Source organism: Castor canadensis, chromosome X (assembly GCF_047511655.1).
Source record: "Castor canadensis chromosome X, mCasCan1.hap1v2, whole genome shotgun sequence".
Taxonomy (NCBI): Eukaryota; Metazoa; Chordata; class Mammalia; order Rodentia; family Castoridae; genus Castor; species Castor canadensis.
The window spans coordinates 18,526,697-18,531,874 of NC_133405.1; the positions used below are offsets into that span (position 1 = coordinate 18,526,697).

Consider the following 5,178-nt stretch of genomic DNA (forward strand, 5'->3'; position numbering starts at 1 on the left):
AAGACCAAAGGAGAAGCAGGCCGCTCCTTTGGGTCCCCCTGTCCCTGTCACTTAGCTTCTAGAAGGAGAGGGGAGGGGACCTGACTTTTCAGTTTTTACTTCCTCGTTCCAGTGTCAGAGCCTGGCCCTTTAAATATTTATTAAAATGATATAATTTCTTGCTCTTCTCATCTGTCCGTCCTGCCTCAGTGATGTTACAGACACGCGAATGTAAACGCATTGACATTTTGATCTTAAAACGGTGTGGGAACGAATGAAGAAAAGAGGCCACTTATCCAAAGTGAGGCAGCTGGTGAGAGGTAGCAGTTAAAAAGCAGATGAGGCTGACCCTGGCCGGGCTCCCCCACCCCACAAAACCTCCCTCCCAGGGACAGAGGACAGAGGCCAGCCGTGGTCCAGAACAGCCTTTCCAGAGGATCCTCATAAATGCCCCATCCTCCGTGGCGTATTTTCCTTCTAAGCCAGGCCCACAAAAACAAGTGTAACGTGCTTTTTTCTCATTTGTGGGAGGTGGACGAAGCCACACAAAGCAAAAGGCAAGGTCGTGAAAGTGGAAGAGGGACAACTGGGGCAGTAGAGGGATCCATGAAACACTTCCTACCCACAGGCAGACCTGAGACGATGGAGCCCCTGACCTCGTACAACTCTAACACGTGCCCATAGGTCCCAAGACAGCAAATGGGGTACACACACTACATGGTGCATGCCAGTGGCTGCAGTTTGATTTCCTTGAGGCAGAAAACTGTTCCTACCATGGAATCATATTTTATTATAACCTTTACAGCACATTCGTTTTCTGCCATTGGCTCAATTGTGCTTATAAATGAACACAGATGTAATTTACGTGTGCGTGTCACCCTATGGATTTGCCCCATAACACAGTGCTTGTGGAAAACCCAGCCAGAAAATTTCACTTCTCAAGTTGGCAAAACTGGTTACCTTTCGGTTTGCTTGCAAAAGGTAGTGGTATAGATTCGGTTCCAACTGGATTGTGAGAACTCGTGGCAATGACGCTGGGATCCTTTTACCTCTGAAGTGATGGCTTGTACGTGGCTGGGACACAGAAGAGTTGGGGTGCGTTGTTACATCGTTCATTTGAGGACTCTCTGATTTTTTAAATGAAACTATCACTTCCCTCTTAGCCCTGGCCTTGCTGTGTGTGCAAGGCTCTGATAAGTCGTGATTCTGTTTTCATTTGCTTCTAGCAGTTTTTTCACTTCCTCCCTTATTTCTTCAATGACCCACCGATCATTCAAGTGTCAGTTGACCAGTCTCCATGGTTTTATATATTCCGCCCCCATCTTGTTACTAATTTTTGTTTTGGAGAAAGTTCCATGGGCTGAGAAGAATGAATGTTCAGCAGCTGTTTGGGTGGAATATTCTGTAGATGTCTGTGAAGTCCATTTGATATCACATCTCATTGAATTCTGAACTTTCCTCGCTGATTTTGTCTCACCCACATCTCTTTGGCAAGACAGAAGGAACAAAATCACCCATTGTTACTGTTTGGGAGTCTGTATTTTCGTATTTTGTAGGAAATGGGGTGCACTGAGGTTCAGTGCCATGTATGTTTTTTAGACTTACTTCCTCCTGCACAATAGTTCCCTTTATCAGCGTGAAGTGATCTTTTTGCCCTTCTGACTAATTTTGGTGTGAAATCTGCTCTGTCAGATGACAGTTTATCTGCTTCTGCTTTCCTTCAGGCCCCGTTTACTTGGAATTTGATTCTAAGCCAGCGAGGTGTGTTTCTGTAAGCAAATCATCAACGGGGCTTATTTTTTAACCCAATTCACCAGTCTGTGTATTTTGCTGACACCATTAACTTCCAGCTCCCTTATTGAATGATATGTAGTCAATAGTAAAATTTCACTAGTTCTGTTGTATTTTATTCTTCTTGACAACCCATTTGCTTATCTGCTTGTCTCGGCAGATTGGTGCTCTTCTATGTATTTTTGGCTGCGTTTATCTTCCTCTTCGGTGTGTGGGATTCCTGTAAGCGTCTTCTGCAGTGCTGGCTTAGTGATCATGAATTGTATTTCTTTCTGTTTATCATAGAAGTTTTTTACTTGTCCTTCAGTTATGAAGGATAGCTCTGCTGGACAGAGAAATCCAGGTGGGCATCAACTTTCTTTCAGGACTTTAAATACATCATTCCGTGCCTCCTTGTTTTCAAACCTTCTGTTGAAAATCTATTGTTATTCTGATGGGCTTGCCTTTTAGGTGACTCAGTTTCTCTCTCTTGCGCCTTTAGTCTTCCCCTGTGCTGGATGCCTAGAATTTTAACTACAATATGACATGGTCTCTGTGCTTTTCTTGTCCTTCTGGAGACCGTCACTTTCTCATGATACAAGAAGTTTTCTGCAATTATTTTATTGAATGCATTTTATACGCCTTTGGCTTTCACCTCTTCTTCCAGGCCCATGATTCAGAGGTTTGATCTTTCAATGGCGTTCATGAGGCCATTAATATTAAGAAGTATTAGTTAATTAATACTTCTTTATATGCTTTCCTATCCTCATTTGCAACATCTAACCTGCACCTTGTATTCAAGCACTCATAATCTGATTTCAATTTGATCCAGTCTACTGGAGAGGCTTTCAACTGCGATTTTTATTTGACTTTGAGCTTTCCATTTTAAAAATTTCACTTTGACTGTTTTCAGAAGTTTTATATACTCATTCTTCTTTCATTTCCTGCATTGTCTTTTTCATTTAATGCACTTGTTTATTGAGTGGGATGAGAAGTCAGAAAATGCATTCCACAGGTTAAAAAAGGCTCTTATAACAGCTCCTGTCCTGGGTCTCCCAGTACAAGAGAACTTTCAATTATATGTCTATGAAAAGGGAGGACTGGCCTTAGGAGTGGTGACCTAACTCTGGGGCATCACTCCCCAGTCAGTAGGTTACTTAAGCAAAGAGTAAGATCAGGTAGCCAAGGGAAGGCCAGGATGCCTCAGAGCAATGGCCGCAGTAAGCCTTCTAGTGCTTGTAGCTCAGAAACTTATCCTAAACTTCCCCCTAACGGGTTTTCCCTCACGGGTTTCTGGGTCCCCCTGCATTTTCCAATATGCAGTCTATCTCTTCTTTTTTCTACAAATAAAATCTTTCCGACCTCTGCTGTTGGAGTCCACCTGTGTTTTCATCCCCAGAGCAGGCTCAAGAACCCTGAGCATCTGAAATTCCTGCACGTGTCATCAAGGTGCATCATCACCTTGGAGTTGTGAAAAGAACACCCACGTCCACAGTTCCAACAGATGCATCAACAGCATCTGGTGCCAGACTTGGCAAGGAAGAGCTACTAGCTCAGAGGAAGTACTGCTTGAGCCCGGTAGATCAAGATCACTCTGCTTTGCATTCAAATAGCTGCCAGAAGACCAAAGTTTGAAAACTCACACCTGCTTGTCCTAAAAGTGGAATTCTGCCTGATGGACAACTAGATGAAGAGTGAAATCGCTGGATCTGATCAGTATTTATTGAACTTGCTGGTTGCCTGTGTTCACTGCCTGGTTAACAATTGGTGCCACCTTTACACCACCACCAGTGCAGGTTTTACTATTACAATGAAAGCAAAACATGCAGTTTATTTCATAGAGCACACATTTACAGGGAGCTATCACAGGGCATTTCAACACATGGCATTTGTGCAGAATAATACCAGAAATCCATTTTACAAGGAAATGTTGCAGTGAAACTCCCCATATAGCCATCTTAAATAAACAGAAATGTCTTTTTTTTTTAAATGGAGAACAGGAAGGTAAAACAGGTCCCGTCTGGGGGTTGGTAACAGTGGCGGGGGGGGAGGATATAAGGAAAGGAGTATGAGGTGTATATGGTGGATATAACATGTACTCATGTGTGAAAATGGAAAAATGAGACCTGTTGAAACTCTTATAGGAATGGGAGGAGAGGAGATAAAGGAGAATGACGGAGGAGTGAATTCAACTTTGATATATTGTAGAAACGTTTGTAAATGTCACAGTGTACCCCCAGTAGAATAATCAAATGATAAATAATCATACTCAGCATCATCATCATCATAAAATGGAAGAGAGAAAAAACTCATTTTAGGGTGATTGTCTCTGACTTCTTTAGGAAACGGCTAATATATAAAAATAATTTAAAACCTGACACATCCCACCCTACTCGATAACAAGGATACAGATTCTGACTAGCAAAGGATCAGGAGTCACAAAGAATAATTCTCTCCTTTTACTAATCCAAGAGCAGTGAGCAAAAAGAACACTGGCCTGCTTTAAACTATTTGTGGTTCAACACTGAGAGCTCACTGGCATTAGGACAAGGAATGTGCATTCAAGGGTTTTTTGTCTTGTTCTTAAAACACTATTTCTTTGTTTGTCACCTATAGAACAGTGTGACCAATCACAGGGCTCACTGGGTGAGGCCCATGACTTAGGCAAGTAGAGTCCTTTACACCTCTCAGTCACACATTCAAGTTTCATGGCGTGCCGTATCCTTTGCATGTGTGTACATAGGTAGGTATGTGTGTGTACACATGTACATGTGTGTGCAGATATACGTGTGTACATACGTACATGTGTGTACAGCTGTGTGCACTGCTCCTGTCCTCAACTGCAGCCAGTGCCTACAGAAAGACAACCACGTTTAGGTTATATGCTCCAAGCCTGAGTGTATACTGAAGGACAGGTTTGGGGAGTACAAGCAGAAAAAGGTAAACATTTGACATTCAGAGCAATTAAATGTATCCCGCAACAACAGCCAAGTACTGTTTTATGTACACAAAAAAGGCATCTATGGTTCAGGTAAACAACAATATGTACTTCAAAAGGAAACACTGATGAGTGTAAAAGATGCCGACTGTTCTAAGGTTACAGATTCTAGGACCCCCAGCATTTGAAGTATCAATGCTATACACTGACCATGGCAAGATTAAAAATACACTTATCATGGTAAAACTTTACTGTATTATACAGCCTTCAGTGTTTGTATATTGCAAACAATCTGACATAGCTGTTCTCAGCAAGCTGAATTGTTCACACAACTCCAAATGCCAAAGTTGATGTCATTGCTAAACAGAATAAACATTATTTGTAGGATTTCCAATATATACTGAGAGAGGATAATTCCTGCAAAAGGATTCTTTAGGAAACAGGATTGTCACCACTTAACGAAAGCATCCTCGATTCACTCACTCTGATTC

The 5,178-nt window shown here is 42.1% G+C and overlaps 1 protein-coding gene across 6 annotated transcripts in view; it reads right to left on the minus strand.

Moving 5' to 3' along the window:
• Positions 1 to 5,178, minus strand: part of LOC109675936 (uncharacterized) — a 529,573-nt gene that overhangs the window by 501,617 nt on the left and 22,778 nt on the right. The gene's annotated exons all lie outside the window — the stretch shown is intronic.